Source organism: Rhinatrema bivittatum, chromosome 9 (assembly GCF_901001135.1).
Source record: "Rhinatrema bivittatum chromosome 9, aRhiBiv1.1, whole genome shotgun sequence".
NCBI lineage: Eukaryota > Metazoa > Chordata > Amphibia > Gymnophiona > Rhinatrematidae > Rhinatrema > Rhinatrema bivittatum.
The window spans coordinates 24,995,156-25,020,802 of NC_042623.1; positions in this window are offsets into that span (position 1 = coordinate 24,995,156).

A 25,647-nucleotide genomic window follows, 5' to 3' on the forward strand; every position below is an offset into this window, starting at 1 on the left:
CTGACCAGCCGGGGCTGAGTATCAGTCCTGTTCTGTGTATGGCACTGGTAGAATTCACTGTGAAAACACACCATCAGTGAATTACCATAGGGCCATAAACAGAGCAGAGAGAGAACCACGAGACCGTCTTCTCTGCGGGCTGGGTCCAGCCCTAGCACGGAGCACTAAGAAAGCGGCCGGATGTACCGGGACCCTGAGGTACTCATCTACGGAGAGCAGAGGAATGTTCAGCGAGTTCCTTCTCTTTATTCTCCTGTCCGTGACAATGTTTGAGCCAGTAGCTATATATATATCTATATATATATATATATGTGTGTAGCCTTGTTTGGGTGCATACCCTGGGAGCACAGTCCTACCAGTATTACATGAAAGCTAAAACAATGGACAAGGAAGGGGACATGCTACCCTGATCCCATTACTGTTGGATAAACTGAGCTATGCTCAAGGGCCAACGCAGAGAGTCGGTGGCAGAGTGGAGACTCTGCTTCCCATCCCGGAGTTCTGACCACTAGGCCATATTTCCTTCTACCATGGGAGGATGTGTCCTACCCTCTAATGGTTCTCAGGTCTAGGCTGTAAGATTTTCAAGAATCTTGCTGCAAACAGATTTCACTGCAGGCTGGGATGTAGGGCCGTATCTGTGCTTTGGGTGAGTGAAGAAGCTGGAGATGCCAGCTACGTACAAAATGCACACGAGTCCAGCAAAGAGCAGAATGCAAACACTGGGAATGCCAAAATCTTCCACGAAATTCAGAAGATAGGGGCAGAACATTTCAGATTCCAAAATGGGGCCAGAGAGTAGGATGTCTTCATCAGTATTGCTACCCCTTGCTAAGACCAGGTGTTGCTCCAGCTCCAGTTCCCCCCGTGCAGTACACAGTCCCCCTGTGCAGTACACAGTGGTCCTGGTCTTAAGACGACAAAGAGCAGAGAACTTTGGGAGGAGAGTCAGAAGGCCAGGAATGGACCAGTCTGAACGTTCTAGATACCTTCTTTGTGCCAAATCTAAAGAAGTGTGATGTCTTGGAATGTCCTGTCTCCTGCGCAGAAGGAGCCAAGGGTCCGGTGCGATGATGGCGAGATCTCTTGCCTGGAAGAACTAAGCTTGCCTTGGCCCACTTTGGCACTAGCACATTTTTGCTTATGTATGTATACTTTGAGCAATTATGTGTAGTGCCAATATGGGAGAAGTCGGAAGTGGCGGCATCCATCTCTGGTCACCGTGCAGCAACCGTCTTGAAACGAGCAAACTCAGAGCTCCTGTCTTTGTAACCTGAGATTACTATAGATGAGCCTCACTCATCCCAGGCTCCTACTTTAAGGGAAACTGTGGGGCACCCTTTAAGCTATCTGAAGATCTTATGTTGTCTTGATTATCTGAACCAAAATCCACATCTCCCTATAACAGTGGTTCCCATCCTCGCCAGCCAGGTTTTCGGGATTGCCACAATGAATATAAATGAGAGAGATTTGCATGTACTGCTTCCATTATATGTAAGTCTATCTCCTACGCATTCCTTGTGTCAATCTTGAAAACCTCACTTGCTAGGTGTGCCTCCAGGACAGGGTTGAGAAACACTGCCCTATACATTTGGTAAGTAAGGTTCACCTGCAATCTACTCTAGAACAATGCAGTAAATGGTTTAAATGGACCCTAGTGGAAATTGCAATGCTGCAGAGTTATAGACTCTGGCCTAAGGAGGCCTCATGCCATGGAGTTCAGCCTTCTAACTACCCACATATGGATCTATAAGAACAGCCAAGGTGCTCCAACTAGTTATTGGGGGGAGACCCAGCTAGTCTGTTTTTATCCTAATGAATATGCATGAGCTACATTAGAGTCCTAGTATATGCAAACATCTCATGCATATTCACTTGTGATATCCTGAAAACTAGGCTGACTTATTTGACCACCACTGCTGTACAGGGTCAGATCAAAGGGCTATCCCACCTAGTATTCTGGTATCAGCGTGTATAATACAGAGGTCACCGGTTCTCTGCAGGCTGGGATTCGCCCATGTAATGGAAGATAATTGCAGCATAAATAAGCAAGCTTAATTAAAATAATCTTCACATTCAAGGATTGTTATGTAACCCTTTGGATGCAGTGCAGATAACATGGAGAGAGGCATTTTGTTTAACAGTGATGTTGTTGATGACTGACAGCTCATTGAAATAGCACTATTTTGGTTTCGATTCTTGCTTATGTTGCTTCTTAGAAATTGTTGTGTCACAGAAAAGCAGTGTTGTTAGTAAAATGCCACCACCTCACTGGGATGAGACAGAATGACATTACTGTTAAACTGGTTTATTACTCAAGGTGGTACATAAAATCCTGAAAAAAACAGAACATTTCGGTTGGCTTGCAGACTTGCGCTAGTATGGGTCTCCTTCAGCCTCACCGATTACAGCCTGAGTTCATGGTTGAAATTCTTTTAAAGAGAAATCCAGTAGCTGCCCAGGCTATAAGGAGCAGCTGAGTCAGTCCTGGTGTCCCAGTTCCCCTTTGAAAGCGTTTTAAGACTGAGAACCTTCCAAAATGTTTGGAAATGGGAAACACCAGGACTGACCTGCCTCATCCTTAAGACCTGGAGGCCAGCGTTCACCAGACCCTGAAGTCCGGGAGCAGAGAGAGAGAGCGGAGAGCTCGGGAGTCTCCCAGAAGATTCAGAAGGCTTGGACCATCTGGATTGCATGCAACATTTTCTCTCTCCCTCCCGCACATGCACACATCGCTTCTTCTTTCATTTCTGTCTCCTCCAGCACAGGTAACCCCGTGGCGTTCTTAATCTCTTTGGAGCCTCCGTTCTTAATTCTGAAGCTTTGCTGCCAGAACACAAAGCCCTGGACTGCTGCTGCTGCTGCTGCCGTCTCGCACAAGGACAAGGACGGAAACAGAAGGAGAACGGAGGTAAGGGCAAGACACCCCTTCACCCCATTTGAAAACTATGACCAGGAAAAAGGTCAATGAATCCCTTCTCGGTGCATTTCCTTATCCGATAGCCTCGTTGTGCGCCTGCATTTCCCTTCCCCTCCGCCCGTGTGACTCCTCCAGGCTCTCCTACACTTTGCAGGCCCGTTCTCCTTCACGCTGGGGAAGTGAGATCGATCCCATCGATCTCGCTGTCATAGCTTCGCTGAGAGGCTGACTAGGTAATGCACCGTCTCGGGCTGTCTGATGACCAGAAATGGAACCACAGATTTGCGCATTGAGGGCTTAATGGATGCAGCCATGGCTGCGGATGTGCTGAGAGAGCTCTCCAGAGCTTTCTCCTTCTTGTCCAGGAAAATTGCTATTTGATATTCTGCAGAGTTGTTCAAAATGATAAAAATTAAAGGGGGGAGGGAGCGGTGGGGATTTATTTTTGGTCTTCTGGGCTAATGCCAAAGGAAACCTGCTTGCTGAATGTGCGCTGCCCTGGCCATTAAAAGGCCCATGACAAAAATGATTATTCATTCAGTGGGAAGGTCCCTCCCCGACTGGCTCTTTTGTAGACTATCGCCTATAGTGTCTAAAGTTCGTTTTTGCTGTAGGCACAGAATAGAAGAAACCTCTTCGTGAGTGGTTTTATCAATCGGCGTAGAATATCAGTGTCACCTGAAGAAGGGACCCGCGTGCTGTGAAAAGTTCGTTTTTTACTATAACATCTTTTTTTGGGCTCTTTTTTTAAAGGTGTCACCACCCATAATACTCTGACTTTTCTCCAGGGACATCAGGGTTACTAGAGCTGCATCACAGAATATTAAAGAAGCATTAGGTAGAATGGGATAAGGGAACATTTTGAAATCTCTGAAGTGAGAGATTTAAATTAGATTTTCTTTCTACGGTAGGAGGGACAAGGAATGGCAATAGGCTCTCGGGGGAACTCATGGACACCACTAAGTGGAAGTAGGATGAGGCGATCTGGTTTCCTGTTGGACAAAGTCAATTCAACTAATGCCGTTCTGAAGGGAATCTGGAACTGATCTGAAGGAATAACCGTACTCTGGAGAAGCTGATCTTGCCGGGCCTCTGCCTGCATTAGAGCTACCAGACGACTTCATGAGGGGCATCTGAGGCAGCCCTGATGTTTTGTCCCGTTGCACGTGCGGCCTCGTGGTCCCGCACAACAAGCCTTTCCGTGCAATGGGACAACTACAGACGCGGCTCAGCCTTCCCCTTATGAGCTGGCATCATCGGGGGAAATGCAGGTGGCTCCACACCACAGCTTGTTACTGAGTTACGCTCTACAGGGCCAGTGCTAAACTTCTAAACCATAAACTAGTCCAAAGATAGAAGAAATCAAGCCGTGCCTTACAGACTCAAAAGATGAGTGTGACGTGAGGTAGATTGGCAGAGCTGTGGGAGAGCAACAATACCCCGAGGAGGGAGGGGGCTCATGAGAGCTCCCAGGAACTCCTTGTTTAAATTATGAGAATCTGACCCGCTAGCGCCGCTGTGGCACGAGCCCCTTGACAAGGAATTGATAACACATTGTTGAATGGGTGGCCTAAGATGGGGGTGATACCCCCAGGCAATCGAGTTTTCAGGATAGTTCTAATGAATATGCTGATTATTTGCATGCAGTACCTCTGACGTATATTTGGAAGCCAATAGTAACAGGTGGGAGAGAAAAAAAAGGGGAAAAAAATGGATAAAGTGCGTAGCTTGCTGGGCAGACTAGATGGGCCGTTTGGTCTTCTTCTGCCGTCATTTCTATGTTTCTATGTTTACAAATATTTCTCATGCGTATTTATTAGGGCTATCCTGAAAAAACCCGATTGGCTGGGGTGGGCCCGAGGACCAGTTTGAGCACCCCTGGCATAAGCAGTTGAATAGCAGAGGTGCTGCAGGTCAGGACTGAGATGCACTGGCAGAGCCGCGGGTGGTAGCAAGGAGTGCAGTTAGGCTTGAGATGCATTGACACAATTATATGTTAGGGTCTCAGTACAATGGAGCAGGGGGGAAGGGAGGCCACGGCACTTCAAGATTGAGGTATATTTTGGGGAGGGGGGGGGGGCAGGGTGTTGGATAGCCTCTTTCTTTAGGCAGTGTACTGCAGTTCCTCACTTCTGTTGGCTGAGACTCGTGTTTGGAAAGAGTCAGACAACCAGATCTGCAAAAGCAGTTCACTAGATGTATCTGTGGCTGTTCTCAACTGCAGGAACCAGCTTTACAGGACAATTTCAGAATCTAATGTCATGCGCAGGGCTGCTTTTATGTATGCCTGGGTCCTGCATAGTGGGAGGCGCGTTGCATCAACACACATGGCTCTGCCCAGATGACTCTACTGGCCAGTGCCACAATCTCAGACAGCAGAGAACAGCCCTCTGTTTCCTGCCAGGCAGCCTGCAGAGGAGAGGAGAGGAGAGCCTGGAGCAGGCAAAGCAGAGTAAAAAACGGCCACTCAGCTACTCAATCCGGCCCAGCCCCTCCCCTCCCCTCCTGTCTGCAAGGAACAGAAGTACCGAGAGGAGTATAAGGAGAGGTGGGAGGCTGGACGGGACTGCAGGCAAAGAATTCAGTTTTTGTCTACATATTTCTAATTTGTCTTTACTTATCCTGCGTTTGCTGAGAATCTGTGTTTTCTGCTTGAGAGCAAGGGGAGGTATTCTGCTAGCCTGTAGTTTCTGTAGCGGACCAGGGTGTTCTGCTTTTCCCAGCAGGAGGTGAATAGGTGCTCTGGGGCCTGATAGAATATTTGCAGGGTTGTCTTTTCATAGGTAGGGCTGATACTGTTTGAGCTCTGAGATTAGTGCGGTTTTGGCATGGCAGGTTTGCAATATAGGTTCTGAGTGCCTCTTTTGCAGGATTTTTATCAAAATTTCAGGTGGGGGCTTAAGGGGCTGAAAGTTAATTGGGGGGGGGCAGCCTGCAAGGGTGAAGGCTGAAGAATCACATAGGCTCCTTCCAACCCTTGGCTGGCCCTCCCCTTAGTTGCCCTTAAAACCATGCTTGTGCCAGCCCGCATCGACTGGAAGGAGGAAGATGCCTCACACTGCACCTGCATGGGGGCTCCACGGGCCAGGAGAAGGCAGAGGCCTCCTCGCATCAGCCCGCATGCTCTGAAAGAAAGTGGCAGCGTCCTTGCATTGGCCCACATGAGCTGGAAGGAGGAGGAAAGCTGCAGCAGTGGGTAGAGGGAAGGAGGAGAGGGCTGGGGTTGGGGAAGCGAGGGAGGGTAGCAGTCAAAATGGAAAAAAATAAAAGTGAGCCCAGGCAGAGAAGTTTGCCCAGAGTCCCTTAAATGGCTACCGTGGTCCTGCTTCTGTGCAACCAGTGTTAACGCCATCGATGGCAAAAGAAATAAAGGTATATATATTTATTTATTTATTTAAGGCTTTTATATACCGACTTTCTTGATACAAATCAAATCAACTCGGTTTACATCGAACAAGCAGTAACTATAAACAACCAATAACAAGAGACAATTTGAAAGGAGAATAAAGTTAACTTATAACAAGGATATGTTAACTTGGAGTAGGAAGTAAGATAGGGCACGAAGAGAGGGTATAATATACAATGGAGTATATGAGGGAGGCGAGGAGCAGTCCTCATAATAACTTTTAAACGTCCTTATAGTAGTAATTTGTATACATGATTTAGAGCTTGTTTATATGCATAATTGCTAGAACAGATTAAAATCAGACTGTTGGGTTGCCGACGCCTGAAGGCCCCTTCTGCTTTCAAGCTCATCTTTTCCCATTGGCCTTCACAGTCGTTGGTCCGTCTCCAAATTTGACATTTCAATTTTTCTTTTTCCATTGGAGGAGCAAGAGTTTTCTGCTTTTTCTTTTTTGTTGACGAATGCCAACTATAGATCCTTGTTTCCTGCAGACGTTCCGCAGGCTCCAGTGTAAAACGCAACATGAGTGGCACGATGGGGAGCCATGAATGTGCCGGGGGGGGGGGCGGGCGGCGTGAATGTGCCAATGTACGGCTTGGCTTAAATAGGGGCATCCATCTCCTATCTCCAGGTTACAGAGAAATAATCTGTATCTCTGAGGCTCAGATTTAGAAATTTGGGTTAAATCCCAAGTAGAACTGGTCAAAATCAGACCAGAATCAACTGATTTCTTCTCAGTTTTTCAGTGATGGCTTTTAAAAAGAATTTTTAGAACAGTTCAGGTTAGATTCCAGTTAACGTAGCATAGCACGGAAAGAGATCCGAAACCTGTTTAACATAAAGAAGGGGGGTCTGGTAGGGTTTGTTGGGGGGAGGTGAACAGGAAGGGTTGTTTTTGGTGGGAGAGCGTGGTAGGGTTTGTGTGTTTGGTTCAGATTTCATGGTGGTAGTGGGGGGTGGGGGGGGGGGGGGCGGTGTGATTTGAGTGCTAAGCTTCCATGGCAATCAGTTGAGTTTTTAAAACTGGGGAAATGTACAGTAGAGATGCTGAAAAAATGGCCACGAGGGAAAGAAGATGAGCTGCGTAATCCTTTATTTTTCAGAGAATTTGAAAGCGATCTGGCACATTCTAAAGCAAGCAAAGTAGATTGTCTCATGTCACAACCACACTGAAAGGTTTTCCGAGCTAAAAGTTGGATCGCTGAACACAACTCGGACCTTATGTTTTTACGGCGAAAGAGCCTGAGACATTCCAGTGCGTCTGTTAAGTGTTTCCTAACTTGTCTTATTGCCTTTGCTCATCATGTCTTCTTCTGCCTCCTATCACTCCATGTCCAGAGCGGGGACGGACAGCGCAAAGTCTCTCTTGCAGTGTTTGGCAATGGTAGAACTCACACTGGTGAGGTAACAGGATCCGGTGGTTCTAGACTTGCCAACTAAAGCATGAGGGGATATCCAGCAGCACAACCCAGGACCTCCATCTGCAGCCAGGAAGATGGCATCGAATCAGGGAGAGGAAGATGCCTGCCATCCAAAGCTATCTCCAGATCCTTCACCACAGTGCAGGCCAGAGGGCAAAGTACTTCAGGTTCATTTAGTGACCAAGGGTGGTGCAGCAGGAAGCAAGCTGAGAAACTTCCTTGCAAGCCCAAGGTCACAGGTCTTTATCTTCATGATCAATGTTAATCCCGGGCCTAGGCCTTTTCATCCCTTGCACACGTCTGCTAGAAATCAGCCGAACGCTCTTTATGGATCCTGCTTAGGGTTATTAGATAGGCCAGACGTGCTTAGTTGAAATGAAGCTGAATCCTGGCTTCACCCTGTGGCAACCATGCACCTATGGGAGCAGGGCACAATTCTGAGACTACCTGCACTGAGGGAAAGGAGCAATTTTCAGGCATGCTTTGAAAATTACTCTCCCCATTTGTATTTTCTGAAGAAGAGTAGGGGAACAAATCAATGCCTTGGTGGGGTAACCCCAGCACTGAATCAGCTTTGCCTAAGTTAACATAGGACTCTGTGGCAACCCTACTCCTGCTGATTTGGTGTCTCAGTACCAAAAAGTAAATCTTGTGTCCCCTAGGGCTTGCTCTATTCTAGAAAATGTTTCTTCTATCAATGGCTGTGTAGGTTTCAGATGCAGTGGGCAGCACTGTAGAGGAACTAGTAACCTATGAGGAGGAGTGGTCAATATTTAAAGCCTTTGGGCATGTATGTAAAACCCGGAGAGATTTACTGCTTAATTGTTTATGGAGATGTTCTGTTCAACTGTTTTATGTAAAGCCTTGGGTGTGTATTTAAGGCCTTTTGGCGTTCTTATGTTACTTGTAAACCGGAGTGATTTGTATTTCCTACAGGAACTTCAGTATATAAAAATTAAAAATAAATAAATATGTAGAAAACTTAGGCACCAGCTAAAATTTTTGAGCCCAGGCAAAAAAATTACTTTTTTCTTGGTAGGGTTTCTGTTTTTTTTTACTCTTTTTTTTTTTTTTTTAATTTATCTCCTTTGATTTGGCTATTTTTTTATTTCATTTTTGTTCTATTTTCTTTTTTTCTTGCTTTTTTGTTTGGCATTTTTAGATTTTTTTTGTCTAGTATTTCATTTGTTTTGCTCATTAAAGAAAAAATTCAATTATTATTGTATCTCCCTTCTCACTGCCTGTAGCCTCTCTTCGGTGGGGGCGGAGAGCAGTTCCAGTCCACCGTGATGGCTCCTACCGTGAGGTCTGCTAAAGCAGCAATTCCTCCTATTGGTCCCAGGTCAGCCAGATACCACGTCCTGATATGTAGGTGCCTGGGCTCCCTGATGCCCAGGAATTTTCCATCCCTGTTTATTGGAGTTCACTAAATATACAGCTAACTGCTGTAAGTGCTAAAATGTCCTCTTGGTCATTACTGGCTCCATTTTAGTCGTATGACATTTATATTGTCAAAGCATGTTTTCACTTTCGAAAGAGTCTTTACAAATGTACAAGATCTGTGAATGAAATGTATTTGGCATGCTTTTATTTATAGTTTATGTACCTAATGCAAATTGACCGACGGTGGTAACTTGTGGGAGCTACCTTGTTTAACGTTACTGCTACAGTGTAGGACGTGACCGACGGGGCAGCGTAGGGAGTGTGCTCGGTATTAGAATGTCCTCTGCAGGACCTGTCGGAGGGGATTGCTCGGTACCTAAAAGATCTGGAGCCCTCCCCTTACCCTTCCACCCCGCCCTGCTCTCTCTCAGGCTAACGAGAAAGGTAACCCTGGCTCACTATTTTGGGCAATGCCCGTTTATTCAACTTTCCTGGGAGAGTGTACGTAGACATCTAACGTCTTTGGTAGATAAACATGGGGAATTCACAGCTGCAGGGGTATTATTTGACAGAGGGGAAAGGCCCTTATTCTTTTTCTTTCAGGGTAGCCTGTCTGATTGGGGAATAAATCTATTTTACAATCGCAGTGTGAGCAGTCTGCACCCATGTATTGTCTGTGGGGTAATAGCCTGCGTTCCCTAAAGTTGATGGACAATCAGATCCTTTCAATGTATTTTGCTGTTTATGGCAGTTTGGGACTTTTTTATCTGCAGAAGTTGTCATTGAGTCCTGTGATTTTCCTACGGGATTACCAAAATGAGGTAAATCAGACCCAACCTGATCTTTTACAGAGGTTGCATGCTGTTTTTTTTTCTTTTCTCCATTACTCTGTTGTTGAGGGGGTGGGGGCTTAGGATGTTTTGGGGGCTTTTGGAGTTTGAGATTCTGTTGCGAAGGCTCGGGGGAGGGGATGGGGGATTCATTTGAATGGGAGGTTGGGAGGGTTTGGGGAGGGGGGGATAAAACTGTACATATGCAATGGGTTACCTGAATGTTACTTTGGCATACATAAGAGACCAATTTACTTCAGAGTCCAGTTTGTCTTTTTGTTTAATAAAAAGTTTTAAAATTAACCTGGATTGGCTGAGAAGTATGAACCAGCTACCAGGTGTCGTATGGTATATTCCCTTTTGCAATAAAAAGAATTGAAAATAAACAACTAAACCAGGATCAGCAGCATCCTTTTCTCCCAGGACAATCCTGTAAAAACACATAATTAGACAACACGTGCTTAAATATTACATTTTAAATGATCTTTGTTCCTCATTCCCATGCAGCTTTCAGCAGGGAGTCCTCCTCCTTGACCTGTGCTAGGGAAACCATGCTGTTGGTTCAGTCCTGGCAGGGGGGGGGGGTACCATGGCTTTCTCCACTTTGCTCATGCGGAGACAGGATACCCCTGCTGATAAAACAGGAGGCCTTGCTGCAAACACCTTGCACCTTTGAGTAATCCTGTCCCTGGTGTCTCTAGACAGAAGGACCTTCTATGCAACAACAAAAAAAACCCAACCCTGGCCAGTTTCAACCATTTAATAAAACGAGCACAAAAATCGATAGCATCAATTGATCAATTCTTCTATACGAGAGTGAAGTCTGGGGCCTGCAGGAGCGGGTAGAGTCCCAATATAATCTCAATTTCTATAATACCCTGCATTCACAGAAACTCTCCAAACAAAGGGTGCAGAACAGAGCTAGGACATTCCTCCTTACTACTCAGCATACAAAAAAATAATATTTAAATTCTGGTGTAACCGCTGTAACAGCAACAAAAACTCCATCCACCACCAGGAGCATTGTGAAATAATACAAAACCACCAAAATATGTACTGAGGTTCTACAGCAAAACTGCCATACCATAGCACACTATCCACTAGACTCAAACAGTAACAACCTTACCATGAAAACAGAGCGGAAGCAAGGGGATTGCGTGCTCCCTCCCCACAATTAAAAAATTATGCATTTTTAATAACAGATTATACATCAAAAAGGGTATTCAAAATACAGCCTTCAGAGATAAAATATCACTTAAAACATGTATATTACATTCACATGCACTGCTGTGGTGCCAACCAGAAAACCCTGCAAAAACCTACTTGGAATCCATATGGTATTAGGCCTATTGTAATGCTTGCTGGGGGTGAGTTTGGCCCTCAGAAAGCCATAAGTAAACTGAATTACAATTACAATATAGTAAACCTCCCATACAAAAACAGCACTAATTGCCAGTACTCAAACAGTAACAGCACTACCTATGAAAAGGCAATACCACAAATATTACACCAGGCCCTAACACACCAACACACCTTCTATTAGGAAAGCCAAACAACCAGGCTGCTATAGATTTCTATACAGAAACTACATGCCAGCAGAATACTTCACTTCTGTCACACATGCAGAACGCATAGGCCCTCACAAAATACAGAATAAAAAACAAAGTATAACTATAGATATGCAGACAATAATTGAATTAGAAGCCTCAACAAGCCAAACTGCATGCAGTGCAATAACAGAAAAATAGAAACAATACCATTCCTTATAAAACAATACAATCAAGAAATATAAATCATCAATAATACTTAAGCCATAGTAATAAAAAGAATAATTATGTTTATGGAGCTCCTTACTGGGAAAATAGCTTCTCCTAGAGGACAAAATAAGATATTAGTTATTTGGATGGCTTAATATATCATCTCTACCACCAAGAGCTCACAATCTGGTTTTGAACATTTCTTGACATTTTCTATGAAACAAGCACGGTGATTGGTTTCTTTGTTGTTATCAATATTATCTTGGACGGATGGAGGGAAAGGAGAGGGATTAGGCTTTGCTCACCTGTATCCTTCTATATCCTGCTATTGCTCGGTGAGCATAAGAAACACAGCTGCCAGGCTTTCTTTGCTTTATTGTTTTTCTGGTTTTTTTTCAAATTTTTAAATCTTTTTTTATTGGATGTGGAATGGATAGTATATGTTGTTCTCGTCACTGGTGTAATTTAGTTGGAGACCTTTCAATAAACAAAATTGAAATAAAAAGAGTAAATATTTCAAAACAGTTGGGGGTAGATTTTCAAACCGCACGATTTGGCGTACTTTTGCTGGCGCATCAGGCGCAAACAAAAGTACGCTGGATTTTAGTAGATACGCGCGTAGCTGCGCGTATCCGCTAAAATCCTGGATCGGCGCGCGCAAGGCTATCGATTCCGTATAGCCAGCGCGCGCCGAGCCGCGCAGCCTACCCCCGTTCCCTCTGAGGCCGCTCCGAAATCGGAGCGGCCTCGGAGGGAACTTTCTTTTGCCCTCCCCTCACCTTCCCCTCCCTTCCCCTACCTAACCCACCCGCCCGGCCCTGTCTAAACCCTCCCCTTACCTTTGTCGGGGGATTTACGCCTCCCGGAGGGAGACGTAAATCCCCGCGCGCCAGCAGGCCACTAGCGCGCCGGGACGCAACCTGGGGGCGGGTACGGAGGGCGCGGCCACGGCCCCGGACCGCCCCGGGCCGTAACTACGCCCCCGGGCCCGCCCCCAAAACGCTGCCAACACGCCCCCAAAACGCCGCGCCGACCGGGCCCGCCCCCGACTCGCCCCCCTCAGAAAACCCCGGGACTTACGCGAGTCCCGGGGCTCTGCGCGCGCCGGTAGGCCTATGTAAAATAGGCGCACCGGCGCGCAGGGCCCTGCTCGCCTAAATCCGCCCGGATTTAGGCGAGCAGGGCTCTTAAAATCTGCCCCTTGATGAATAGTACGTCCAATAATTAAAAACGAGTATAAAAGTTTCCCAAACACCAATTAAAATATTTCAAAACAGCAGACACAATCAAATAGAACCCAGTAATTAATACTAACAAGGATAAAAAAAAAAAATCCCCTGCTCTCCCTACTTGAGAACATTTGATTTCCAGTCACCCTGAGATTGTTGTGGATTAGTGAGGAGGAGGAGTTTCACACACATTTTCTCCTCTCTGTCTTATATACACACACACACACATGCACTTATGCTCACTCGCATAAATGCTCTCTCTCAGGCATATGCTCACACTCACACACATGCTTTTTTTTTCTCTCTTTAATACATATGCTCATTCGCTTACACACTCACTTTCTCTGACACACTCACACTCACATGCTCACTCACGCTTCTCCTGCTCTGGAATACATAAGCAGCAGCAGCCGCTTCCCTGGGCTCACATGGCCAATGGGATGCCTCATCTCTCTTCCAGCTGTGCAGGTTGACTCCTGCTCTTCTCTTTGGCTGCGGGGGCCTGACTGACATCGCTCTGCCTCCTGATCTTTTCTTATGGTCTCATGGGGCCGTACGGGCCCGGACAACACTGCTCCACTTCCTTCTCCTTTCTTCCAGCCATGTGGGCCTAGTCAATTCTGCACTGCCTGATGATCCTTTCTACCAGTCTAGTAGGGCCAATGCTGATGCTGCTCCTGCTCATTCTGGCTACAGTGATTTTTGCCTCCTCTTTCCTGTCTGCGTGGTCCCATAAGAGGAAGTTATGTTGCATGAGCTCATGCAGATACGAATAAGGCGCAATCATCACAGCCCTGCCACCAGGAAGAGTCCACAGAGTGTTAAATCTGCTGCCAAAAGACCACATCTGAGCAAGGCCAGTAAACGCACTAAACAGTTGCCCCTAAGTCAGTGACGCCTAGTCTGTCTAGCACTTTCACCATCCCTGCTTGAAAAGGCAGCACTGCAAATATTACAACTGACCCTAGAACCAAGGCCGGCATGACCATTAGGCAGGACTATTTATTTATTTTATTTGTTTTTATATATCGACATTCAATCTGAAATATCACATCGGTTTACATTGCAACAGTGGCTCTAATAAGACATTGACTTCTTGTTTTTACAATATAACTTATTATTTCTTACAAAACAGCTTAGGTTGAAACAAGGGGCAACAGTCTTTCTTACCGAATAAATTAGAATAACTTAGAATAGAACAAGAGACCACATTAACGACATTAAAGTAACTTTAAGATTTGTTGTTACTATGAACATATTCATATTAATGTTGCGATTCTGCTCACGGCAAAGCCGCGAGTAGGCTCTTAGCTTTTTCAGGCCAGCCGGCCTGACCCCCGAAGTCATCCTACCAGCATGGCAGGAGCCATGCCGGGGTTCCCTGCAGTGGCAGGAGGCCGCCATCATGCTGGCACGGCAGGAACTGCGCCGGGGCACTCCCTCGCGGCTGAGCTGCGCCGTGTCTTCCTGCGCGGCCCGGAGGCCGCTGATGTGACCCTGTGTCATCGTCTGCACCTCGTCTGAGTCTGATCTTCATCCAGTCTGATCTTTGTCTGTATCCTGTCTTCATCAGTATTCATGTTCCAGTCTTCAACCACCTCTGCCCTTTGCCCGGCCTGCCGCCTCTGCCACTCCCTACTGCAGGTCCGAAAGGGCTTGGAACGGTCAGAGGACCACTCAGAGACCACCATTGTGTTGGTGGCTTCACGGAGGCGTGCAGGCCCAGAGGTGGGCCAGGTTCTCCAGTTCCCAGACTAGGACCGTCTCTCCGCAAGGGCACACAGATCTCATCCCGCAATGGGGAGCGCTCCCTAGCGCTCCCCCCCATCGCGATTGGAACAGTTAATAGAGCATCAGGGGACCAAGAGGGGGCTTAGTCAAGGTGAACTTTTTATGATGATCAAATAGTGTCAATAGGGATCTGGACTTAGCGTAACATATGTTGCTACTGGGGGCGTTGTTGGTGGGGGTAGGTGAGGAGAATTACTGGATGATCAGTGGGGGGAAGGGTGCACTTCTTAGTGCAGGAGGTGGGTGGGCATTAGATTGCTGTAGGAAAGGCTCTTTGAAAGAGCCATGTTTTGAAGGGTTTTTTTGAAGGATTGGGTCGTGGGTTCCAATCTGAGTTGTGGTGGTAGGTTGTTCCAGAGCGAGGGTCCTGCCACTGATAGAGCGCGTTCTCGAACAACGGTTAGGTGTGCCATTTTCGGGGAAGGGATTGGGAGGAGCCCGGTGTTAGTAGAGCGGAGGGTCCTTTGGGGGGTGCAAAAATGAAGGGCCATGTTCAGCCAGTCAAACTTATCCTTGCAGAGTGCTTTGTGAATAAGAGTTAGGGCTTTATATTGTATTCTGAATGGTATCGGTAGCCAGTGTAGGTTTTTGAGGATCGTGAGATATGATCAGATCTTTTGCTGTTAGTGAGTGATCTTGCCGCTGCGTTCTGTAATAGCTTCAACGGTCTGAGGGAGGTGGTCGGGAGGCCCAAGAGGAGGTCTAGGCAGTCGCCTAGGGCAGCATCAGTGGGCGGGGTGCCACCGGTGTATAGAAGGGCGCCATTTTCAAAATGCTAAAGGAGGGCAATAGCAGTCACAGAGTACTCAGTAGGTTTATGCAGCATATTATAGTGAGAGCGAGAGAGAAGAGAGAGCACTGTAAGAGGGAGCCATAACTCTATATATCTACCGCTGTCAGAGGGGCACATTCAACTCAGGGTGGGTTTGGGAGAGGGCAGTGGGCGACGTTACATTGGTTTGGCTAGGGTGGTACAGACCCTTGCACCAAGGCCTAGAACAGCAAAACACTTAAAAAAAAACAAAACCAAAAAAACCTACACTGCTAAAGACACAGACCCTGCATGCTAGCAGCATATCTTGCCTGTATCACATAGCCAGACCCTCACCAAATACAGAATAAATTATCACAAATTTGAAATGCTGACAAAAATTAAAATGGAAATATCGAAGCCAGGCTCTGCATGAGTTAAATAGCAGAGAAACAGAAATGCATTTCCTCCTGTACTGAGGACATTTCATTTTTCTAATCATGTTGGTCTCAGTCTCTCTTTCTCTTTTCTCTGTCTTCTCCTATCTCCTTTTCTAGGATCTCCTGTCCATTTGTGTTTCTTTTCTCTCCTCTTGTCTTTTTCAATTCCTGCCTTACTTCTGCCTGACACTGATCTTTCCTTTTCATCTCTTTTTTTCAATTTCTCTCTTTTCTTCTTTTTTATCCACTCCTAGCTAGATATCACTCCTTCTTCTTGCCTTCTTTTTAAACTCTTTATTTATGCATTTTAAGTAAAAAAATATTGAATAGTTGATAAGAAACATACATGGTTAAACATAACATAATAGAAAAATACATAAAAAGAAAGATTATTCCAAGACATATGCCAAACTTAGACCCCAATTTAAAGGGGGGAACAGCAAATAGCCGTGGGGAACGGCTACAAACTCAGAAGCAAATTATAAACAAAATAAAGAATTGAAGTTTCGAAGCAGAACACTACCCAATCAAAACGCCCCCACACTAGGAGAAGGGTGTAGTACAGTATCCCATTTAGCATCTATACATTTTCTCAACTGTACTGGGTCAAAAAACAAAAATCATGAAGTATTCAAAATTACTACACATTTACAAGGGTGACGTATGTTACAAGTAGCCCCTAAGGAAAGTACTTCAGATTTCAAAGCCAAGAACGTCTTTCTACACTCCTGTGTGGCTCTAAGTCTGGGAATGTCCAGATTTTCTGACCTTTACACAATATATCTTTATTATGAAAATACAAGCGGAAAATATTATTATGATCCTGCATGAAAACAAGTCACCAGTAAAGACGCACAGCCCACCACATCTGTCTCTCCAGAGTTCTCTAGAAAGTTAGATAAATTAGCAGGGACATCCACTAAGGCGTTGTCCACAGCTCTCTTAGAAGCAGGCAAAAAAGAAAATCTTCTCCATAGAAGGTAATGCAGTCTGGGATTAACAAAACTTCCTTCATATAAGAAGCAAAAAGATCAACAGGTGGATTTAGAGGAATCTGAGGAAAATTAAGAATTCTCAGGTTCAATGACCTGAGAGAGTTCTCAATATTTTCAATTCTTCGTGAGGTTAAAGATAAGTCTTTAATGATGTTAACCTGCACATCTTGAACCACCACTAAAGATGACTCCACTTCCGACACCTTCTTTTCCACACTTGATATTTGCTATTCATGGGTTTGAAATTTATGATGCAAGTCTATAGTTGGAAAACTAAAGATGACACAGACTTATTAATGGACATCTTAACAGTCCACAGACTCTCCAGAGTTATCACAGCTGCTTTTTCAAAAGAAGCTGAATCTTGAAGACCCAGAGGAGAGGCCAAAGAGAGAGATGATAAAGCCAATGAACTTACTTCAGATAACCTGGCTAACGTGATAGACTGTCCAGCCATCCCCTCAGCAGCAGCCAATGTTTCCTAGGACTCTTGTAGCTCTCCAACTGAGCTCGGTCACAAAATTTGTGTCAACTTGGCAGAGAGAACACAGCCAGATGACCCAGCAGGGTCGCCCGGAGCCCCAACAGCCTCCAAGGAATCATCTGCAAAAATGGCAGCACTGTTGGGCAAATGTGGAGTGGAGCGGCAGTCGAGGCTGAGAGAAACTTCAGCTGCCAACAGACTGGCATCCCCTGTTCCAGTCAAGCTGGCCTCAGCCACCATGGAGGTAAGTGCACATCCCAGCATCGTTGTTTAACGAAGGGCATCTGACATTTCCGATGGCTTACCCTTCTTTATGATTCCCTTTCGTTTTGAGGAAAAAGTTCAAGCTATACTTTTATAAGAAAAAAATAAAAATCTCAGGAGTGGCTGAAAAACGGCTGCTCAGGAGCGGACATCTTAGTTCCCCCCCCCCCCCCCCTCTCTTTTCACCTCTCACCTACCTGTCAGCTTTCCATCTCCTGCTCTTATCCCCTTCCCAGCCCATCTCCATGCTGTTTCAACCCCTCCCCAGTCATTCCCCATGACTCACTCCTTTCTCATTCCAATTCCATCTCTATCTTTTATCCACTCCCTGGTCTCCCATTTCCGCACTCTGTACTTGCCCCTCCCCAGCTCTCAACTACTTTCCTTTGCCTATTGCCTCATTAGCTCCAGTTCCTTCTGTTGTTCATACTCCCCCCACATCTAGCCTCTTTCTTCCTGTCTTCTGTTACTTACCTTCTGCCACCTCCTCCCCTCTCTCACCATTTAACAAACCCATCCTTCCCACTGCCTCACACCTATTCCCTACTTTTCCATTGCCTATTGGCCCACTTCCCAGCCCTCCAGGACCTTCACATTATATCTCAACCTTTTCCCTTCCATCAGGCCCCTTCTTCTTCTCCACATCTCATATCCACAGCCCAATCTGCTCTCAGCCCATTTAACAGTCCCCACTAATACAGCTGAATTCATAATCTCCCCATGCATCCTTGAGTCTCCATCTCTCCCCCACAACCAGCCTTTATTATTTCCTCTCTTCCTCAAAACTAGGAGTCCTTGTTCTCTCTTTTCCCCCATCCCTGAGTCTCCACTCTTCCCTGCCCCCAATCTGAGCATTCCCGTTCGTCCCTCTAACTCACCCATAAAATCTGGGCATTCCCTTCCCCTTCTGCCCTGAGTAAATGTTCTCCTGAGTCCCCCTCACTTCCCTCCTCTTTGTCCATGTGAAGCTTGTAATCAGCTGCTTCTTCTTCGTTGGTGCAGATACCTGGTTTCTTCCTTCATGCCTACATGGTTCAAACAATTTATTACTGAACTGTGCAGATGTGAAGGAAGAGACCAGGTGTTGCCTCACTGGGCAAGAAATAGGGAGGTGAGGGGATTTAAAAAAAAGGGCAGCTGCAGCTCTGTTGAAAAGGACAAAACTCTGGGGGAAATCAGGGACTTGGGGGCACCGAGGAAGAGATTCGGGGCATGTGCCCGTAGCTATCGATGCCCCTCCTGCTGAGGGTGCTCCTGATTCCTGTTGCAGCTCTGGCTCTCATTTTTACCTGCAGTCCGGTCCTCTCCTGCTATTGTCACAGGGGCTGCCAATAAGTAGAGGGTGAAACGCTACCAATGGGGTGCACCAAAAGGAGTTGCCCCTTTGGGATTTCCTTCAGGAGGGTAAGAGTGTGCAATTTATATTGTTTTGTTTGAGATGGTTATTGACAGTAGATGAGGGTATTAGGGTAGGAGGATGTGCTCAGGAGGGTGCCCTGAGAGGGGTGGTATAAAAATCATATTGTAAATACCACAATGCATCCAGGAACTGGGTCCCTTGGTACCATGTTCTACAGGACAACTGTCAGGACTAAAGAAGAATCCTGCTGGTGAGTGTTCTAGTGATGTCATTAGCCCCACCCTCTCATGGGACGTTGAGAATGAGCTGGTTAAACATGGCCGCACACAGCGCCAGCAAGAGCTCCACGTCCAAGATAAAAGTGTAGAAAAGTCACTTGGGTTCATATCAGGCACCTGTTTCATCTGTCCGGACAGCATCATTATTTTTTTTTTTAGCTTTTTTATTGTTTAATTCTTAATGGTGGATGAAATTCACACTCTAAATGGTTACCGATTTGCTTGTATAGTGAACACTAACGTGCAAATAAAGAGAAAACAGCTTCTTCATGACTAGTAGAATGGATGGTCTTCGTGGACGGTGAGCAGTACTGGAAATGTTATTGAATGATTTTCAAGTTTTGTTGGAATTAAAACCCAAGAGTTCACCACTCCCCTTCAAATGAGCGTTAATTCTGCCATATGGGGGCTGGGCAAGGGGGTAGATATTTCACCTAAGAGGACCAACAGCCTCAGCTCAGCCTCGAGTTTGTCATTGGGCAGGATGGGGGAAGGTGAGGTTTTACAAGGGATAAAGCAGCAGTGCTGACCAAAGAGGATTAACAAAAGGCTCTAGTTGGTACAACTCATGTAAATCGACAGGTTTCTTTCACCTTCAATATCTTCATCATCGTTATGTGCCATGTCACTGGCCTATTTTCATGCAAAGTTCTTGAAAAGATTAAGCACAGGATTTTTGGGCTTATGATTATAATTAGGAGACAAGTGGCTTGCACCTTGATCCATGAGAGTCCATTAAAATAAGTTTCAGTACATTATTGGCAGATTCGTTTGTTATGGGTAGGTTTGTAGCTGTCCCTGCTGTGAGTGGTTGTTATCGAGTACAGCACAACCATAGGCATAGGCCCTGGGGATGAATATATTCAACCAAACGTTGCCAACTCAAAACACAGCTAACATACACTTTCTAAAGGAATTCTTACACACACACACACACACACATATTCATAGCATAAACTGGTCTTCCCAAACCAAGCCGTGACACACCACAAAGACTTTTCAAGTATTTCTCCACATCTTGCAATGTACAAGACATGCAGGTTTCATACTGGTGTGGACCTGGACAGGCTCCAGCACATTGGCATGATTCCCAGGATCATTGCTTTCATTGCTGTGGTTAGTCTGAAGGCATTCAGAGACGTTATCCTCTCAAGACGTGTTTGTGGAGGGGGCCCAGGCCTACCACCTGGCCAGCCACTTTATGTAGGAGGGCTTCCCTCAGGGGCAAGTGACCAGCCAGTGAGCCCCTCCCCCCACCTTGTCCTTCCTCCACCCTCTTTGCCAAGGTAAAGAGAAGATTTTCAGAGGTTACCAACAAGACAAGGCAGGTCACTTCACCCCCTGTACAAACTTGAGTGTGAACCCTCTGGAGATGGGGAGCCTGAATGTAATCCACTCTGAAAGTGCCTGAAAGGTGGACTTTAAACCAAATACATTGAATTAATTTGAAATATGTTTCCATATGATAGGTTACCGAAGGGCTTTATTGTTATTGATATTGCTACTGTGGCCAAAGAAACTTGAGCCTTCAGTTTCAGCCTCAGTTGTTTTGGTTTTGAGTGCAGAGCTCTTTTCTTTGAGCTTTGAGGCAGCAGTAAACCAAGTGGTGGGGCCTACATTATAGGGCAGTTGCAGAAGTAGAAATGGTCAGATGCCAGCGTCCGTCTGAGTTGATGTGGCTGGATTCCTCGTTGGGTCTTGCCCTCACATGTTCCCTTCTATCCCTAAGCAGGTCTTCTTACACCACGCTGAAGATCTTTACTGACATATAAGACAGATGGTTCTAAAAAGGCAGTTATTTCAATTTTTTGCTCTCCTGGACCTCTTCACCTGGCGTGTACTAGCTCTCACTTTTTCCCCTCTGCACTGACAAGCAACTGCCACTTATTGAGCTTAGATGATTACCCCATTGGAAGCCAGCAGGAGGAGTCAAGAGGAAAAGAGAACTGAGCATGCTCAGTTCAGTGTGCTCACACAATTTAGCATGCCTCCATTAAGTAACATGCTCACACTACTTAGGCAATGCATTTTTGGGTTTTGAGCATGAGACTAGCTTGATAGTTATTACCATAAGCATGCAAAATCTTTTTGCATTGCTTGTTAAGTGATTTTTTTTTAATGTGCCCATTCATTTTTTTGTGACTATGCTAACCTTGGTATTGTGCAAGTTTTATTTGCCTTTGGTCTGCAATTACCTATAAATCAGTATTGGGATGATTTATGGAATTTGGTTGTGAAGTTTTGCTTTCAAAGCAATTATGTATCTGCCATCATTTACTATTACTACATAGAAACATAGAAACATAGAAATGACGGCAGAAGAAGACCAAACGGCCCATCCAGTCTGCCCAGCAAGCTTCACACGTTTTTTTCTCTCATGTAGAGGTTTATGAATTAAGTTATGAATTAAGTTCCCTATGGCTTGAATGACATCAGGAGATTTCTTTTATTCAGTTCTGATGAAGATTATAGTACTATCAATGGTAATGTTCTAGGTCAGGTAGACATCCGAGTTTGCCATCCAGGCAGCTAAACTTTATTTCCAATCAGTCCTCAAGACAAAGATTCTTTAAGTTTGAAATTATTTATTGTACAGGTAAATTCTACTTACAATTGTTGCATCTCAAATGTAAGCCCCAAGGCAAAGATCTTTGGTAACTGGAGACAGGGTAGCAGGAGGGAGAAGGAGGTCTCTTGTGTTGCAGGAGTTAATTTATGGTAGAGGTAGGAAGCTTGAGGGATATGAGGCTGATTTAGCCTTCAGAAGAAGGCAGTAAGAAAGAAGGTAAAAACCCAATCGTTTCACAGGGTTTTACAGAGCGCTGCTGGCTCAGAAGCAAGCTTGGGCAAGACTGAGCTCTCCTGGAGAGCTCCTAAAGGAAACGCCTCCACAAGCTGGGGGCAGGGGGGCAAGATCCAATGGCAGCGAGCCTAAGAACCATGTGACACAGGGGGATCATGAAGGGCAGTCCCTTGAGCCTATAAGGCACCTAGGAAGACTCAAGTTAGATTGAGGGACATTCAAGCTCTTCTGATAGTGAGGGAAAGTGGAGGGGGGAGGGAGCTTCTCTTAAGGGCAAAGGGTCCTCTTAAAGGCAAAGGCTCACAGACTTTTATCATGGGTTACAAAAAGTGTTTCAGTATCAAGATTCCTCAGAAGGGAGGACTGCACTAAACACAGTTAAACTACAGAATATACAGATACAAACATGTACCCACTGCTGGGGCAGAACAGGTAAGGCTACAGAAGATGTAATGGGTTAATCTGTCAGTCTAATCAGGGAGTCTAATACAAACCAAGCATTCATGGATTTGTATTAATAATTCCTGGAAAAAAACATTAATATAATTAATGGGTCATCTATGATGAAGGGACCTGTGTTGTTTTGATAGCTCACCTGCATTATCTTTGAATACATAGAAACAAACATAGAAATGACGGCAGAAAAAGACCAATCGGCCCATCCAGTCTGCCCAACAAGCTTCGACTCTTATTTTCCTATGCTTATCTGTTTCCCCAACCACCAACTTCAGGGCTCTTGTTGGTAACTGTTTGATTCAAATTTCCTGCCATCTCCTGTCATTGATGCAGAGAGTAATGTTGGAGTTGCATCAAAGGTGAGCATAAGGCTTATGTTTAAGGATTGTAACTGCTGCATCAAGCAAGCTACCCTGATGCTTGTTCACCCAGACTGCACAGATCGATGTCTTGTTGGTTGTTGCCTGAATGTAATTCCTGTTTTCTACTTTTTCCCCCCTGCCATAGAAGCAGAGAGCGGCACTGCATATGCATTCAAAGTGATGTATCAGGCTTAATTGGTTTAGGGTAGTAACCACCGTAATAAGCAAGCTACCCCCACACTTATTTGTTTACCCAGATTATGATGTTTAGTCCTTGTTGGTTGTTGTCTGCATGCTAATCCTCTTTTCCACATTTCCCCCTGCCGTAGAAGCAGAGAGCAACGCTGTATATGCATTCGAGTGATGTATCAAGCTTAATTGGTTACATTGATCCAAAAAAGGTATCACAACTTGAAAAGGATCCGGCTTTCTCCAGAACCTATACAGCTACAATACTGCATTACTCAAGATAAGAAATAAACCTGATTTTCTCTGGTTTCCTACAACTATTTTTGGAAATTAATTTTAAACCAGGAAAAAAACCATTTATTTTGCCATGTGTTCTTTAGAATGCTGGGGGTTTTTTGTTTTTTTTTTAAATCTATTGCTGTAACTTACTTATTTTGTCAAGTGAACACTTTCATTCCAGGGAGGCTATAAGTGGCATAACATTTTTTTTAAATAAATAAATGTTTTTAAATAACCACTATGGCTTGCTGTGATATTTATATGGGTAGGTCTTGCAGGCGTGAAAGAGTTTTTTTTTTTTTTTCCAAGAGGTCCCTTGAGCAGAGACCACACTGTGTTGTCTAAATCCAATTCTCTTTTCCCCACTTGCTGTTGCTCTCCACTTCAACAGCAGACGGAAAAGGGGAATTGAATTTAGACAGCAAACCAACGAGGGTCCCAACGTTTACAGTCTGGAGAACTGATAAGCATGGGAGTAACCTGCACAGAGCAGCAGTTACTACCTTTTTAACAGAAGGCAAGGGATTACTACCTTTAACCAAAAAGCCTTGATGGTTTTAATGCAAGTGCAACATCTTTCTCCACTTTGACGGTGATGGGGCTGGGGGATGGTGGGGAGGAAGAGGAATTGGATTCAGAAAAAGCAACCAACACAGGCCCTGACTTTTATGGTCTGCGGTACTGATGCGCAGTCATGAGGGAAAAAGCACAGGACTGCATCTAAGGCCAAGTCCTTAAGCAAAGCACATCAAGCAACAATGTCTGAATTTTTGAGACGGCTCATCACCCAGTAAATTTGTTTATGGTGTATCAGAAGGCTTGGGGATAATTGCATGGAGCGGTAGTTACATCCCTTAAAAGAAACATGGGGGTAACCTGCACGGTGCAGCAAATACTCCATAAGAAGCTCCCTGGCAGGCTGGATGGAGCATTTTGTCCTTTCTCCTGGGATTACTATGTTACTGTGTTAGGCTCCACATTGTGAACAGCACCCAAAGATTCTGAAAAAAATCCATGAAACATTTTCAGGATGGGAGATGTAATGTGGAACCTGTCTACCAATTATAGTTCCTTTTTTTTTTCAGTTTGATAATAAAAATTAGTCTTTATTTTGCATTGGTTTTGCATTTTATTTCTTATGGTTAGTTTTAAAATCACTTTTCTTATATTCTATTTACCATAATTATTGCATTTCTTATGTAAAGCAATCTGGGAAGGGGCTAAATAAACAAAATAAATAAGAATTGATTTTGCTGAACCCTACATGTAATTAAACTTTGCGTGTGATGTCTGTTAAAAGAAGGTCTCTGAGATGGTTGGTAGAGATGATCTCTTTATTAGGTTGACAAATGTTCAGAGATGCATGCGATCCTTCATCTGGCACCTTGCAGGACTGGCACCTTGCAGGACTGGCAACTACCGTGAGGGAGGTCGTCCCGGGACCTGCTGTAGAACCATGAAGATGAGCAGGCCCATGCGCGGGATGGCAACGAGCGGGGCGTGTAACATTCACATACCTACCGTACTTTCACTCTTGCCAATTTTCAGAAGGGGTTTGACAAAGTCCCTCATGGGAGGCTTCTAAGAAAACTAAAAAGTCATGGGATAGGAAGCGGTGTCCTTTTGTGGATTACAAACTGGTTAAATGACAGGAAACAGAGAGTAGGATTAAATGGTCAATTTTCTCAGTGGAAAAGGGTAAACAGTGGAGTGCCTCAGGGATCTGTACTTGTACCGGTTTTTCAATATATATATAAATTATGTGGAAAGGGATATGATACGTGAGGTGCTTAAATTTGCAGATGATACAAAATTATTCAGAGTAGTTAAATCACAAGCGGATTGTGATACATTACAGGAGGACCTTGCAAGACTGGAAGATTGGGCATCCAAATGGCAGATGAAATTTAACGTGGGCAAGTTTCACCAGATATTCTTCCCTGTGTTCCTCTTTTTGGGATCCTTTACATTTCTTGATCACTGTTTTGTTTTGTTTTTTTTTGCCTTTATTTTAACAGCCACATTCTTTGAGAACCAGATCAGTTTCTTATTTCTTTTACTTTTGTTTACTTTTCTAACATACAGACTTCTTGCCTTTGTAATTCCTCTTTTTAGTTTGGCCCACTGTTGTTCCACCTCTCCCATTTTCTCCCCGTCTTTTAGTTCTGCCTCCAGGTATGTCCCCATTTCGACAAAGTCCATATTTTTGAAATTCAAAACTTGGGTCTTCGTGTGACCTCTCTGTATCC